This window comes from Rhinoderma darwinii, unplaced genomic scaffold (assembly GCF_050947455.1).
Source record: "Rhinoderma darwinii isolate aRhiDar2 unplaced genomic scaffold, aRhiDar2.hap1 Scaffold_131, whole genome shotgun sequence".
Lineage (NCBI taxonomy): Eukaryota > Metazoa > Chordata > Amphibia > Anura > Rhinodermatidae > Rhinoderma > Rhinoderma darwinii.
Window position 1 is genome coordinate 1,454,082 of NW_027461963.1, and position 17,423 is coordinate 1,471,504.

Genomic DNA, 17,423 nt, shown 5'->3' on the forward strand with positions numbered 1-17,423 from the left:
ACAATAAAAACACTTTTGAACTAAAATTATTTGTTTTGCATCGTCGCTTTCCAAGGGCCATAACTTTTTAATTTTTTCATCAATGTATTGATTGTTTGGGCTTGTTTTCTGCGGGACGAGACGTAGTTTTGATTGGTTCTGTTTTGGGGTGCATGGGACTTATTGATTCATTTTTATTATGACTTTTTTGGGGGGCAATGGAAAAAAATTGCAATTTCGCCATTGTTTTTTGCATTTTTTTTTTACGGTGTACACTTTGCGGTTTAAATTACATATTAACTTTATTAATGGAGTCATTACGGTCGCGGTGATACCATATATGTGTACTGTTATTATTTTTTTACACTTTTACTAAATAAAACCACTTTTTATGGAAAAAAATGGTTTTATTTATTTTTTTACTGTACTTTTTATTAATAATCTTTATTTCACATTGATTACTTCTTTTATTAGTCCCACTAGGGGACTTTACTGTGCGATCTTCAGATCGCTGCTATAATGCTTTGGTATACTTCATGACACCCCATCGGAGACCCGTTATAGCATTTGCGGGCCGCCGATGGGTGACGGGGAGCTCACTCCCTCTGTAAACAAAGTTAGATGCCGCGGTCGCTATTGACGGCGGCATTTAACGGGTTAAACGGCCGCGATCGAAGTAAACTTCGATCGCGGGTGTTGGAGTAGGAGCTCAGCTGTCATCAGACAGCTGAGCCCCGGCTCCAGCCTGCACGGGAGACCCGTGCAGGACTTAGGCTAGGCTCACGTGAAAAGGTGTCAGCCTAGCCTAAGGCCCCTTAGTGACAAACGTAAAAAGGCGTATTGTTGGTCACTAAGGGGTTAAGACATTTTCTAAATGCTGTTTTGAATACTTTGAGGGGTGAAGTTTTTAAAATGGGGTGACTTTTTGGGGGTTTCTAATATATAAGGCCCTCAAAGCCACTTCACAACTTAAAAAGGCTCTGTCACCAGATTATCAAATCCCTATGCATGTGATCAGCGCTGCAATGTAGAAAACAGTAACGTTGTTTTTTTTTAAAAAAAACAATTATTTTTGCCCAAGTTATGAGCAATTTTATATTTATGCAAATGAGCATTTAAATGGACAACTGGGCGTGTTTTCTCGTATTTCCAACTGGGTGTGTATTGTGTTTTTACCAACTGGGCGTGTTTACTTGATTTACCAACTGGGCGTTGTGAATAGAAGTGTATGACGCTGACAAATCAGCATCATACACTTCTCATCGTTCCCACCCAGCTTCTTTCACTGCAGAAATACAGCGTGACGTTACCCACAGGTCCTTCAACCTTGTCGTCAGACAAAGAAGATACATCGGCTCCAGGCGTCCAAAAGGTTAATATGCTCGCCTCTAGGGAGTTTGCTATGCTTACCTGCACATACCCTGCACTGTACTCCCTGACGCCTGGTGCTGATGTGTCTTCTCTCTTCCGACGCCAAGGTTGAAGGACCTGTGGGTGACGTCATCATTCCCAGCTAGCTTCTTTCACTGCAGACACAGCGTGACGTCACCCGCAGGTCCTTCAACCTTGGCGTCGGAAGAGAGAAGACACATCCGCTCCAGGTGTCAGAGTACAGTTGAATTTGCAGCAGCATCACCATGTGCAGGTAAGCATAGCAAACTCCCTAGAGACGAGCATATTAACCTTTTGGACGCCTGGAGCAGATGTATCTTCTTTGTCCGATGACAAGGTTGAAGGACCTGTGGGTGATGTCACGCTGTATTTCTGCAGTGAAAGAAGCTGGGTGGGAACGATGAGAAGTGTATGCTGATTTGTCAGTGTCATACACTTCTATTCACAGCATGTATCCTATGTGTGAGTGGTGTGTGCAGCATGTATCCTATGTGTGAGTGGCGTGTACAGCATGTATCCTATGTGTGAGTGGCGTGTACAGCATGTATCCTATGTGTGAGTGGCGTGTACAGCATGTATCCTATGTGTGAGTGGCGCGTGCAGCATGTATCCTATGTGTGAGTGGCATGTACAGCATGTATCCTATGTGTGAGTGGCATGTACATCATGTATCCTATGTGTGAGTGGCCTGTACAGCATGTGTCCTTTGTGTGAGTAGCGTGTACAGCATATATCCTATGTGTGAGTGGCGTGTACAGCATGTATCCTATGTGTGAGTGGCATGTGCAGCATGTATCCTATGTGTGAGTGGCGTGTGCAGCATGTATCCTATGTGTGAGTGGCATGTACAGCATGTATTCTATGTGTGAGTGGCGCATGCAGCAAGTATCCTATGTGTGAGTGGCGTGTGCTGCGTGTATCCTATGTGTGAGTTTCGTGTGCAGCATGTATCGTATGTGTGAGTGGCGTGTGCAGCATGTATCCTATGTGTGAGTGGCCTGTACAGCATGTATCCTATGTGTGAGTGGCGTGTACAGCACGTATCCTATGTGTGAGTGGCATGTACAGCATGTATCCTATGTGTGAGTGGCATGTACATCATGTATCCTATGTGTGAGTGGCCTGTACAGCATGTGTCATTTGTGTGAGTAGCGTGTACAGCATATATCCTATGTGTGAGTGGCGTGTACAGCGTGTATCCTATGTGTGAGTGGCGTGGGCAGCAGGTATCTTATGTGTGAGTGACGTGTACAGCATGTATCCTATGTGTGAGTGGTGTGTGCAGCATGTATCCTATGTGTGAGAGGCATGTGCAGCACGTATCCTATGTGTGAGTGGCGTGTACAGCGTGTATCCTATGTGTGAGTGGCGTGGGCAGCAGGTATCTTATGTGTGAGTGACGTGTACAGCATGTATCCTATGTGTGAGTAGTGTGTACAGCATGTATCCTATGTGTGAGAGGCATGTGCAGCACGTATCCTATGTGTGAGTGGCCTGTACAGCATGTGTCCTATGTGTGAGTGGCGTGTGCAGTGTGTATCCTATGTGTGAGTGGCATGTACAGCATGTATCCTATGTGTGAGTGGCGTGTACAGCATGTGTACTATGTGTGAGTGGCGTGTACATCATGTATCCTATGTGTGAGTGGTGTGTACAGCATGTATCCTATGTGTGAGTGGTGTGTACAGCATGTATCCTATGTGTGAGTGGTGTTGGTGTGTACAGCATGTATCCTATGTGTGAGTGGTGTGTGCAGCATGTATCCTATGTGTGAGTGGCGTGTGCAGCATGTATCCTGTGTGAGTGGCGTGTACAGCATGTGTCCTATATGTAAGTGGTGTGTACAGCATTTATCCTATGTGTGAGTGGCGTGTGGTGTGAGTGGCATGTACAGCATGTGTACTATGTGTGAGTGGCGTGTACAGCATTTATCCTATGTGTGAGTGGCGTGTACAGCATGTATTCTATGTTTGAGTGGCCTGTACAGCATGTATCCTATGTGTGAGTGGCGTGTACAGCATGTGTCCTATGTGTGAGTGGCGTGTAGAGCATGTATCCTATGTGTGAGTGGCGTGTACAGCATGTGTCCTATGTGTGAGTGGCGTGTACAGCATGTGTCATATGTGTGAGTGGCGTGTGCAGCAGGTATCTTATGTGTGAGTGACGTGTACAGCATGTATCCTATGTGTGAGTGGCGTGTACAGCATGTACCCTATGTGTGAGTGGCGTGTACAGCATGTGTCCTATGTGTGAGTGGCGTGTATAGCATGTTTCCTATGGGTGAGTGGCGTGTACTGCATGTATCCTATGGGTGAGTGGCATGTACAGCATGTATCAAATGTGTGAGTGGTTTGTGCAGCAGGTATCCTATGTGCAGGGGCGTAGCTAGGGGGGACAGGTGAGGCATGTGCCCCGGGCACAAATAAGTTGTAGGGAAGGGGGGGGGGCGCCGCAGAGCAGCTGATCGCTGCTTATAGGCGCCCTGTATGTCGGACACCTGCAGCAGCTTTAGGAAGAGCCAGGAAATCACGCAGCGTCGTTCTGACTGAGGTCTGTGACGGCCAGGGAGTGGACCAGTCCAATCACCCTACCTGTCACTTGACCTCACGTCAGTGACATGAGGTCAGATGACTCAGGTCAGGGGACTGGACTGGTCCACTCCCTTGCTGCACCCTCCCAGCATGTAGGGGGTGCCACTGGGCTCTGCCTCTACTCTGTGCTCTGCTGTTACACACACGGAGTAAATAACAGCCGAGAAGCAGAGGAGGAAGCTCCTGTCCTGAAATAAACTTGTGATCCTGTCAGCAAGGATATATGGTGAGTGTCTGTGTGCATATGTGTGTGTAGTGTGTATACAGTATGTGTCTCTGTGTTTGTATGTGTCTATGTTACAGTGTGTGTGTGTCTCTGTGTCTCTGCATGTGTTCGTCTCTTACATCTACTACATTATCTGTACTCAGAGAGTTATCACTGTGTTATCTGTGGTGTTACATAGGACTGCAGGTAACATCTACTGCATTATCTGTACTCAGAGAGTTATCACTGTGTTATCTGTGGTGTTACATAGGACTGCAGGTAACACTACTACATTATCTGTACTCCGTTATTACTCTGTTATCTGTGGTGTTACATAGGACTACAGGTAACATCTACTGCATTATCTGTACTCAGAGAGCTATCACTGTGTTATCAGAGGTGTTACATAGGGCTGCACGTGAAATCTACAACAATATCTGTACTGGGTATATATGGGTCTGGAAAAAAGGGGAAAAAAGTCGATGGTCCAGCGCAGTCAAGTTTAAAACAGAACGTAGTTCCAATTTTATTTGGATAGTTAAAACAAGATCATTCCCGAATGCAAGGGTGAAAATGTAGGTAAGGTGCCTACGCGTTTCAGACGTATACCACGTCCTTCCTCATGGCTTTAATGCTAACAACTAAATGTCAGAACGAGGTTTATATCCGGTTGCCAACAGGTGAAAATTAGTGATATCACAGAAAAGTGGTGCTGTCCAGCATAGTAGTGTTGAACTAGGGAGACGCCTATAGGGCATCAGCATTCTGTGAATAAAAGCTATCCAGCACGGTGGAGCTGTCCAGCAGAAGTGGTGCTGAAACAGAAAGTCGGTGATAGAACATCACTGCTCCACTAGTAAGTTATGTGCTTACAGCATTGGTTGATGGCTAGTTGTAATGACGGGGGTGGGGAGACAGACAAGTGAGCCCTAATCTACCCACCACTCAGTCCCTGCCTACGTGCAACGACCCGCCCTAGGCGACGGGGTACAACTGGGCGACGGTCCCTACGCTCAATAAGTGCACGACAGACAAACAGACAAGGGTACACAGAGCTAGGGGGGAAAGGGGCAGTTGCCCACGGCAACACCGTGAGCAACAAGAGTAGTAAACAAGCCGAGTCAAACCAGGAGACAAAAGGGCCAGGAAACAAAACGAGAAGAATCACAAGCAAAGGAGGAACAGGAAAGGCAGGTATAAATAGACAGAGGGCAGGAGCTAGCTCCGTCTGGCCAGGCTGTGATCCCACTCCCAAGCCTGCCACCCTGAGTGGTGGAAGATGGAGTCAGTCTCACAGACATAGAAGCAGGTGCAGACTGATTATCTATGGGCATTAACCCTGAAGCTGTGCTTGGCAGATCCTTTACAGTACCCCCCCCCCCCTTTTATGAGAGGCCACCGGACCCTTTCTAAGTGGACCTGGTTTACTGGGGAAACGAAGGTGAAACCTCCTGACCAATATCCCAGCGTGAACATCCCGAGCGGGTACCCAAGTCCTCTCCTCAGGCCCGTATCCTCTCCAATGGACCAGGTACTGGAGGGAGCCTTGGACCATCCTGCTGTCCACAATCTTGGCCACCTCGAATTCTGCCCCCTCAGGGATGAGAACAGGGACCGGAGGATTCCTCGAGGGAGCCAAGGACGGGGAGAAGCGTTTAAGGAGGGAGGCATGGAACACGTCGTGTACTCGAAAAGATGGGGGCAACTCCAGTCGGAAGGAGACAGGATTGAGGACTTCAATGACCTTGTACGGCCCTATAAACCGGGGAGCACACTTCTTGGACGGGACCTTAAGGCGCAAATTTATAGACGATAGCCACACCAGATCCCCGACCATAAACAAGGGGTTAGCAGAACGTTTTCTATCTGCCTGAGTTTTTTGTATGCTCTGGGACGCCTCTAGGTTCTTCTGAACCTGAGCCCAGACTGTGCACAGTTCTCAATGAACGACCTCTACCTCGGGATTGTTGGAACTACCAGGTGAAACGGAAGAGAACCGTGGATTAAACCCAAAATTACAGAAAAAGGGGGAGACCCCTGATGAGTTACTGACCCGGTTATTAAGGGAAAATTCGGCGAGGGGAATGAATGAGACCCAATCATATTGACAGTCAGAGATAAAACACCTTAAATATTGTTCTAGAGACTTATTAGTCCTCTCAGTTTGGCCATTAGTTTCAGGATGGAAGGCAGAGGAGAAGGACAGATCAATCTCCAACTTTTTACAGACGGCTCTCCAAAACAATGAAACAAATTGTACCCCTCTATCAGAAACAATATTGACAGGGATCCCATGGAGACGCAGGATGTGCTTGACAAACAAGGTAGCTAACGTCTTAGCATTGGGCAGTTTTTTGAGGGGCACAAAGTGGCACATCTTACTGAAGCAGTCTACTACAACCCACACCACCGACTTGCCTTGAGATGGAGGCAAATCGGTGATAAAATCCATGGAGATATGGGTCCAAGGTCTCTGGGGAATGGGCAAAGAACATAGTAAGCCCTCTGGTCGGGACCTGGGAGTCTTGGACCTAGCACAAACTTCACAAGCGGCGACGTAGGCCTTAACGTCTTTAGGCAACCCAGGCCACCAATAGTTTCTGGCAATGAGGTGCTTGGTACCCAGGATGCCTGGATGGCCAGATAGTGCAGAGTCATGATTTTCCCTAAGTACCCTTAGCCGGAATTGCAGGGGAACAAACAGCTTGTTCTCAGGAAGGATCCCGGGAGCTGAACCTTGATCAGCCGCAATTTCAGAGACTAAATCAGAATCAATAGCGGAAATGAATATACCTGGAGGCAAAATACAAGCAGGATCTTCCTCCGAAGGAGGGCTGGCCATGAAGCTACGTGACAGTGCATCAGCCTTAACATTTGCGAGTGAGATCCGTAAGAGGCTTAGCGATGACCGAGAAGTTAGCAATAAACCTCCTGTAATAATTAGCGGACCCCAGGAAGCACTGTAACGCCTTCAGGGAGGCAGGTTGGACCCATTCCGCCACAGCCTGGACCTTGGCGGGGTCTAAGCGGAATTCATGAGGAGTGAGGATTTGGCCCAAAAATGGTATCTCCTGCACCCCAAACACACATTTTTCGGTCTTAGCAAACAGTTTGTTTTCTTGAAGGACCTGGAGCACCTTCCTGACATGCTCAATGTGGGAGGACCAGTCCTTGGAAAACACAAGTATGTCATCAAGGTAGACTACAAGAAATAAACCCAGGTAGTCTCTTAAAATTTCATTTATGAAATTCTGGAAGACCGCGGGAGCATTACACAACCCAAAGGGCATGACGAGGTATTCGAAATGACCTTCGGGCGTGTTAAACGCAGTCTTCCACTCATCCCCCTCTTTGATGCGGATAAGGTTATACAAGGTAGATCAAACTTAGAGAACCATTGGGCCCCCTGAACCTGATTAAAGAGATCAGGAATCAGAGGAAGGGGATACTGATTCCTTACAGTGACCTTATTCAAGCTTCGGTAGTCAATGCATGGCCTAAGACCACCATCCTTCTTACCTACGAAGAAGAAGCCAGCACCTACCGGAGAAGTAGAGGGGCGAATGTAACCCTTGGCCAGGCATTGCTGGATATACTCTCTCATGGCTTCACGTTCGGGACAAGAGAGATTAAATATCCTACTCTTAGGGAGCTTAGCTCCTGGTACCAAATTGATTGCGCAATCATATTGTCTTTGAGGAGGTAACACTTCGGAGGCCACCTTAGAGAAAACATCGGCGAAGTCCTGAACAAACTCAGGTAGCGTGTTCACCACCTCAGGGGGAGAAATAGAATTAACAGAAAAACATGACGTCAAGCATTCATTACCCCACTTGGTAAGGTCCCCAGAATTCCAGTCAAACGTGGGATTATGCAACTGCAACCAGGGAAGGCCTAAAACTAAATCGGACGATAATCCCTGCATTAACAGTACAGAGCACTGCTCCAAATGCATGGAGCCAACAAGGAGTTCAAAAACAGGGGTATGCTGTGTAAAGTAACCATTAGTAAGATGAGTGGAGTCGATACCCACTACCGGGACAGGTTTAGGCAAATCAATCAAAGGCATAGCTAGAGACATAGCAAATTCCACAGACATGATATTAGCAGAAGACCCTGAATCCACGAAGGCACTGCCGGTAGCAGACCTACCACCAAAAGAGACCTGAAAGGGAAGCAAGATTTTATTACGTTTCATATTTACGGGAAATACCTGTGCGCCCAAGTGACCTCCCCGATGATCACTTAGGCGCGGAAGTTCTCCGGCTGCATTCTTACGCTTAGGACAGTTGTTCACTTGATGCTTGTCATCCCCACAGTAGAAGCAGAGACGATTCTTCCTGCGGAAATCTCTACGTTGTTGGGGGGACACGGAGGCCCCGAGTTGCATAGGTAACTCTGAGTCTTCCGGGGAGGAACGAAGCAACGGAACCTCGTGAGGCATCATGGGGGAGTCAGAGGAGAAAACATCAAGACGTTCAAGTCGTCGTTCCCTGAGACGTCGGTCAAGTCGTACCGCTAAAGCCATAACCTGGTCTAGGGAGTCAGAAGAGGGATAACTAACTAGCAGATCTTTCAGGGCGTTCGACAGACCCAACCTAAACTGGCACCTTAAGGCAGGGTCATTCCACCGAGAAGCTACGCACCACTTCCTAAAGTCAGAGAAATACTCCTCAACAGGTCTCTTACCCTGACGTAAGGTCACCAGCTGACTCTCGGCAAAAGCAGTCTTGTCAGTCTCGTCATAGATGAGTCCGAGAGCAGAAAAGAAAAGATCAACAAAGGAAAGTTCAGGGGCGTCAGGAGCCAAGGAGAAGGCCCATTCTTGGGGCCCTTCCTGGAGCCGGGACATAATTATACCCACCCGCTGGCTCTCAGAACCTGAGGAGTGGGGCTTTAAACGAAAATAGAGCCTACAACTCTCCCAAAAGGAGAGAAAAGTCTTCTGGTCCCCTGAGAACCGGTCGGTCAAATTCATGTGGGGTTCAAGAGGTGAGGGGGATTACCATGGTAGCATCAGGCTGGTTGACCCTCTGAGCCAGGGCCTGGACCTGTAGGGAGAGACCCTGCATTTGCTGAGCCAGGGTCTCAAGGGGGTCCATAGTGGTGTCAGGGACCTGGGTAGACAAGGTATGGGCTTGTGATTATGTAATGACAGGGATGGGGAGACAAACAAGTGAGCCTTAATCTACCCACCACTCAGTCCCTGCCTACTTGCAATGACCCGCCCTAGGCGACGGGGTACAACTGGGTGACGGTCCCTACGCTCAATAAGTGCACGACAGACAAACAGACAAGGGTACACAGAGCTAGGGGGAGAAAGGGGCAGTTGCCCACGGCAACACCGTGAGCAACAAGAGAAGTGAACAAGCCGAGTCAAACCAGGAGAGTATGAGGTGCCAAACGCAGAGCAGAAGAGTAGTAAACAAGCCGAGTCAAACCAGGAGTGTACGAGGTACCAAACGCAGAGCAGGAGAGTAGTCAGCAAGCCGGGGTCAATATGAAGCAAGGACAATGGTACAAGAAGCTGCAGCAGGGCCAGGAAACCAAACGAGAAGAATCACAAGCAAAGGAGGAACAGGAAAGGCAGGTATAAATAGACAGAGGGCGGGAGCTAGCTCCGTCTGGCCAGGCTGTGATAGGTTCTCCCACTCCTAAGCCTGCCACCCTGAGTGGTGGAAGATGGAGTCAGTCTCACAGACATAGAAGCAGGTGCAGACTGATTATCTATGGGCGTTAACCCCGAAGCTGTGCCTGGCAGATCCTTTACACTAGTAATAAATAATAAGATGAGGGATAATAATGATCCAAAACTATCCTAGAGTAGTGGATAGAATATTAATGCTTATTTCTATTTATTAGGCTGTCGGATATGAACCTCTGAAATACTCACATCGAAAAATTAAAACATAATTAGACGCTAAAAAATACATTATATTAAACAGTTTAAGACAATACATGAACTGGAAAAAAGGGGAATTATATAGTGGTCTTCAAGGATAATTAGTATTGGAAAATTTGTTTTCCTTTGTATACTAGACCGTCAATTGGTTAACGGGAAATCTGGTGGGGGAAGGACCCGTTGATATGGATAATTAGGTGTCATCTGTAAAAACTATGAACATTAACAAGTATTATTAATTATTAGGCCATATTAAATTCTGCCAATCATTTCATAAATTCTTTTGCTAATAGTGGAACATTAATTATTTTTTTAGGTTCAGACATATAGACATTCCAGGTGTTGATATGTGTCCGCAACATAGGCATACTCAGTGAGGACGTGCCCATCCCACAGTGAGTGAGTATGTACGTGTAGGCGGGCATATATTTACAGCCTGTAGTCACCCGATTTACATGTGGACCTTTCTCGTGTTTATGGAGGGGTAGTGAGAGATGCTGTTTGAGCATGAATCTCTATATGTACATATACCTATGGTTTGGGGGGGAATATTTTTGTATGTTTGGTTATTTTTCACTTTGTTTGTGTGATTGGGTAGTGTGTAGGAACCCTTAGGGACAGGTAAGGTACACACAAACCCTTGTAGGTATTTGCCACCTCAACCTGAGAACTGGTATGGTCAATATGATGATGGATTGAATGTCAGAGGGGAAATGGAAGGCGATGCTCCACCACACAGTAGATTCCTGGGTACCAAGACCTCAACTCCTCCTCGGGGATGATAACCTGCCATGATAAAGACCTGGATATCGGCCCAAAAAGATTGTTTCGTCTTCAATCAAGATGCTGGGAAAAGTTGGAAAAGTAATGGATCACGTACAAAAGGTTGTTGAAAGGCGGGCTAAGCCATTCCAAGGCTGACCATATGAGGGCACATGTAGCCTTACACGGGTCGGCATGCTAAAATTGGATCGGCCACTGGAAAGAACTGCTGACGCCACTCAAGAGGATGAAACTCCAAGCAAGAAAGAACAAGAAATCTGCTGTTCATGGACTTTGAGGTTTTCATATGAGCTTTGTTCGTTTGATGAGCTTTGAGGCTTCGTTCTATGGACTGTGAGTTTATTTCAACCCCGTTCTATGGACTATAAAGGTTTCTTCGTACTATGGACTATGAAGGTTTAATTTCAACTTCGTCTGATGAGCTTCGAGGCTTCGTTCTATGGACTGTGAGTTTTATCTCAACTTCGTTCTATGGACTATGAGATTTAATTTCATCTTCATTCTGTGAACTTTGAGGTTTAGTTTCTTTGGACACTAGACTCCAGAGTCAGAGGACTGGCTGGAAGATGTCCTTGAGGAGATAGCTGATGTCGAGTATCTAGGTCCAATAGTATACTTCCTTCCATCTCAGACCATTACCAGTAACCAGGGAGGTTGAGGGGGTAAATAGAACCCCACAAACACTTCCCCAAATTGCATTGTCGAGTCCCCGACAACAGGGGGATTGTAAAGGGAAGTGTCCCTATATATATATATATATATATATATATATATATATATAGTGTGTGTATGTATATGTGTGTATATATACAGTGTATATGTATATATATATATACACATATATATAATATATATGTGGTGTATAATACGTATAATGTATCATGAGCCAGGGCTGTAACAACAACAGCCCTGGTCATGAATGCGGTTCTAAGCGAAGCAGGACAATTAGCATGGCCCTGCTTTGTTTGGAAACCATGGAGACAAGGGATAGTTATCCCCTGTCTCCATTTCAAGTCTCCCGCACGCACGGACTGTCTCGTGCGGGCGCTCATGAGTCGGCTGGTGATACATTATCACCATGCCGACCCATGCTAGCCAGGGGCAAGCGCCACATCCCCCGCTACGAGCGTACCGACAGGGTTAAATAGCTGGAGCTAGCTGAAGATGACCTCACCACCAGCTTGGACCTGCATGCCTGCCTGCCTCCCACACCACCAGGAACTGGCTCACCTCCCCTGTCCTGTCTCTCTCCTCCAACGACCTGCTATGGCTCCTGCTTCTGCCACCAATGCTAAGTATGTCTGAATAGAGTCAGTTTCAGCTCCTCGGAACCTGATTCAATTGAAGTATTTAATGAAGCCTCAGATAGTGATAACTCTAGGAACCTATACTCCCAAAGATACCAACCAGTCAGCAAACCAAGGAAGTAAAAAAACGGGAAAGGAGGGGCGGTAGGAAACATCACCCAAACAGACCAGGAACAAAACCTCCGCCTACGGAACCGCAGGAATCCACACTCAGCATTAATGTGATCAACCTTTACTCATCCGAACTGACTCCAGCACAAGTCAAAGTTCTGTCGTTGGGCCTCAATTTTGCCCCTAATCGCATGTTCGATTCTTTCAACACACTTCTGGACATTAATAGATTTGTAAGGAATTTAACAGTAAAGAGGCATTTTTATAATACGCTCTCAATGACAACAGACTCCGAAGATTTTTATCTCAGAGAATCCAATACAAACATCCATGACCATAGATCACTATCGTTTGAGGAACATAGGGCAATCCAATGCTTAGAGAGTCTGAACCCAGAACTTCCTATAAGAAATATTCATTTTTCTGCGGACTTTGTTACGAAAAATCCAAGCTTCTATCCTCTGGCATCCAGGATAGACTCTATGGACAGATTTCAATGGGCAATTGAAAAGGATCTCCAGCAATCTGAAAATTCGAAGTGTTGCAATAAGAACTTTAATATCTCTAAAGAGGTGAATATGGCAAAAAAATTGTTAAAAAATAACAAGGGTATTATTATTAAGAGGTCGGATAAAGGGGGCAGTATCACTGTGCTAGATAGGGAAATGTACAAAACCCAAATTTTGAAACTTCTAGCAGACACAGACACATATAAAAACTAACATGTAATCCAATATCCATGCTCCAAAAAAAGCTCAACAAACGAATAAACGATGGTTTAGGTAGTGGCGTATTAACAAGTAAACAAGCAGAATATATTATGGTCCAATGTCCCTCAAATTCCAATCATGCACGCATTGTCCAAGACTCATAAAGGCATAAACCCCCCACCTATGCGCCCCATAGTGTCAGGGATAGGATCACTAACAGAAAAACTCTCTGAATGGCTAGACTCCTTGTTACAACCCCTTGCATTAAGAACCCTGGGCCATTTACGTGACACCAGAGATGTGTTATGCTCATTTCACAAAAAAAGATGGGAAAATAAATTTACATGGCTGAGCTGTGATGTGACCTCACTTTATACCAGCATTCCACACGAAATAGCCCATAGGGCACTAGAATATCATCTTTTTAAACACAGCAACTACAGCTTTGAGCTACAATCATATACACTAGAGGTCCTTGTCTTCCTGATGACACACAATTTCTTCCAGTTCGATGGGTTGTTTTACCTACAACTTAAGTGAGTATCAGTTGGAGCTAAATTCTCCCCTTCTTTGGCTAATCTTGTGATGGCTTGGTGGGAGGAACTTTTCATTTTTTCTAGTGATAACTCTTTTGGCAGATCTATTAACTGGTATGCAAGGTATATAGACGACCTGCTATTTATATGGGAAGGCAATATGTCAGATATCCCAAATGTCATCAATTATCTTAATGACAACCAATTCAAATTGAAATTTACCTATTTTTCACAAAAAGATACTATCCAGTTTCTGGACCTAGAACTCAAAGGACATGCAGGGGAAATAATCAACACTAAAACATACCGTAAGCCGATTTCAGGGAACACTATCTTGCATGCTACAAGCGATCACCCCAGACAAACCATCTCATCAATCCCAGTGGGAGAAATGTACAGAGCAAAAATAAATTGTAGTAACGACCCCAATTACCGGGTGGAACAACAGCAAATTTGTAGGAGACTACGCAAAAGAGGGTATGCAGAATGGACCCTCAAAAGAGCAACCTCCATTGTAGAAACAAAGCCCCGATATATACTTCTAGAGCCAAAACATAATAATAAAGATACTGGTCTAAACGTACCTACTTTGGTGTTACAACACAGTAGTCAGATTAATGAAATAAAGAAAATCGTCCATAAAAATGTAGCCATTCTAATGTAAGACGAGGCTCTGTCAGATATTTTGAAAGATGGTTGCAGTGTTGTATCCAGAAAAGCTCCTTCCTTAGGTGATCTATTGTCTCCTTCTATATTTTCCTCAAACATTCCCAAACTGACATGGCTTCAATATACGGGTTTCTTTAAATGCGGCTCGCATCCATGTAAAATCTCTTCATATGCTAAGCCTACTAAGAACTTCAGAGATTCAGATAACAATACAAATTTTTCAATTCAAACTTACATTAATTGCAACAGTGAGGCAGTGATATACATTGTGGAGTGTTTGGAATGCAACCTAATGTATGTAGGTTGCACCAGCCGCAAATGTAAAACTAGGATACTAGAACATTTGGGCTATATAAGAAATCCTAACCTCACCAATATCTCCAATGTTGTAAAACATTTCATAACCTTCCATAATAGATCAATTACAAGTCTGAGATGTTATGCCATAGAAAAAGTCAAAACTCCAACCAGAGGGGGGAACATCAAACATAAAATCTTATCACGTGAAGCATACTGGATATTTACACTAAAAACGAGGTTTCCTAAAGGTTTGAACTTAAAAAAAGAATTAATGTTCCACTAATAGTAAAAGAATCTATGAAATGATCGGTAGAATCTAATATGGCCTAATAATCAATAATACCTGTTAATGTTCATGGCTTTTACAGATGACACCTAATTATCCATATTAACGGGTCCTTCCCCCATCAGATTTCCTGTTTGACGGTCTAGTATACAAAGGAAAACAAATTTTCCAATACTAATTATCCTTGAAGACCAATACATAATTCCCCTTCTTTCCAGTTCATGTATTGTTTTAAACTGTTTAAATGATGTATTTTTTAGCGTCTATTCATGTTTTAATTTTTCGATGTGAGTATTTCAGAGGTTTATATCCGACAGCCTAATAAACAGAAATTAGCATTAATATTCTATCCACTACTCTAGGATAGATTTGGGTCATTGTTATCCCTAATTTTATTATTTATAAATATTCATCAATCAACGCTATAAGCACATAACTTACATAACTTACTAGTGGAGCAGTGATGTTCTATCACCGGCTCTCTGTTTCAGCACCACTTCTGCTGGACAGCTCCACCGTGCTGGATAGCTTTTATTCATAGAATACTGATGCTTTATAGGCGTCTCCCTAGTTCAGCACTACTTTGCTGGACAGCACCACTTTTCTGTGTGACATCACTAATTTTCACCTGTTGGCAACCAGATATAGACCTCGTTCTGACATTTAGTTGTTAGCATTAAAGCCATGAGGAAGAACGTGGTATACGTCTGAGACGCGTAGGCACCTTACCTACATTTTCACCCTTGCATTCGGGAATGATCTTGTTTTAACCATCCAAATAAAATTGGAACTACGTTCTGTTTTAAACCTGACTGCGCTGGACCATCGACTTTTGTCTACTTAGGTCTACTTAGATACAACGGCTTAGCAGACAGTATCACACATTCTAGAATGTTAATTGTGAAAAAAATTCTTATGGTGTTTTTCGATAAAAGTCACTTGAACTGGTATCATTTAAACAGTTAACCCATAAATGGCGCTGTTTATGTGGAATTTACCCTGCGGCCTAATGTAATATATAATGTATTTTAAAAAATGTAAAAAAGCATACATTTTGTGGGGTGAATTGAAAAAAAACCTGTAATTCCACCATTTCTGTTTTGATTTTACAATGTTCATCGGGCGGCATGAATTGCATGATAACTTGATTCTGTGGGTCGTTACGATTATGGCGATACCAAATTTATATAGTTTTATTTTTTACAAAATAATTTGTTTTTGTGACGCTGCATTCGAAGATGAACTGCATAGTTTTTCAATGCAACAGCACTTCATAGGGCTATAAGGGGTTAAAACCCACTCTCTGAAGCCCCCCTTCAAGATACATTTCAACTAATCTGGTCCCCATGGCAGAAATATGTCTTTCTATCTGGCACCTCCAGCAGACTCCTTTCAGTCTAGTTTGATTTATTTTACCTCAGAGTTCCTCTTTTTACCTTTTTTTAATTTATTTTCTCCCCCCCTTTTTTTTAACTATTTCTAACAGGGGCTGTGCAGAGTTAGAAAAATATGGCTGCTTTCTTTCAAAAACAGCACCACACCTATCCACAGGTTGTATCTGGTATTGCAGGTTTTCTCCATTGAAGTGAATGGTAATGAGCTGTAATACCACACACAACCTATGGACAGGTGTGGTGCTGGTTTTTGGAGAAAGCAGACAAGTTATCTTATCCTGGACAACCCTTTGTCATGCATTGTTCTTGTGCGGAGATGCTCCCTGCAATATCCCTTTTCCTTTATGGCCGCTGATATGTTCTATTCAGCTTTATGGCCTCTGTGGTAAGTACACTGCCAGTCAGTAAAGGGTTAACACTTCAGACCACTGTGGGTGACGTCACAATGAATGAGGCGGCAGTGTTAATAAACTCCTGCAGTAATGATGATGAATGCGCTGATGTCATAAATACAAATGTTTATGACATAAAGAAGATTCCATATTAGAAGGTTTTACTGCCACATTCAGCGCCATATTGGATGGGACTGAGGACCTTGAGCTTGACTTCTCCACCAATGCCGACTTGATGTAATTTGGAGATTCTAGCAGGGAAACCCTACACCCAAGACCACTTCTTCATCACAGTGATGCCATCCTCTTCATATGGGTTGTCTGTAATAGAGGGGGGTTTCCAGCAGGAGATCCCCTTCTATTGGCCGGAGCGGAGACAGATGCTACAAGGAGGCATCTGGAGGACCCATCTCATCCGTGGATCACCCATTCATTTTAATGGGTGCCCAGGAAGAGAGACACCCGCCTAGCCAACCAGATCAGCCGATTTATGTGTTTTATGTTGTTCGTTCATTGTATTGTCTTTCCTTGAAAATCTGAGAAAACTTACAAATTCTGTTACAAATTCTATTTTGGCACCTTCTAAGCCCAGAGGAAGGGCAATCCTCCAGCCATGGTTTCCCTAGAGGTTTCCCCCACAGGGGGTTTTTCCTTTCCTGCGTGCTGGAGGGTGACTCTTCGTGAGTCGGAGGTTTGCCATTTTGGGTTTGGTCATATAATATAATAAAAGTTTTGACCATTTAACACCCAATTATAATGTTTTGTGTCTTTATTTTGCATTCTTTGGTTTGGTGATTGGGAATCTGGGTCTATCACATATCACAAAATCATAAGGCCGGACATCTACTTCCCACACTGACATAGAA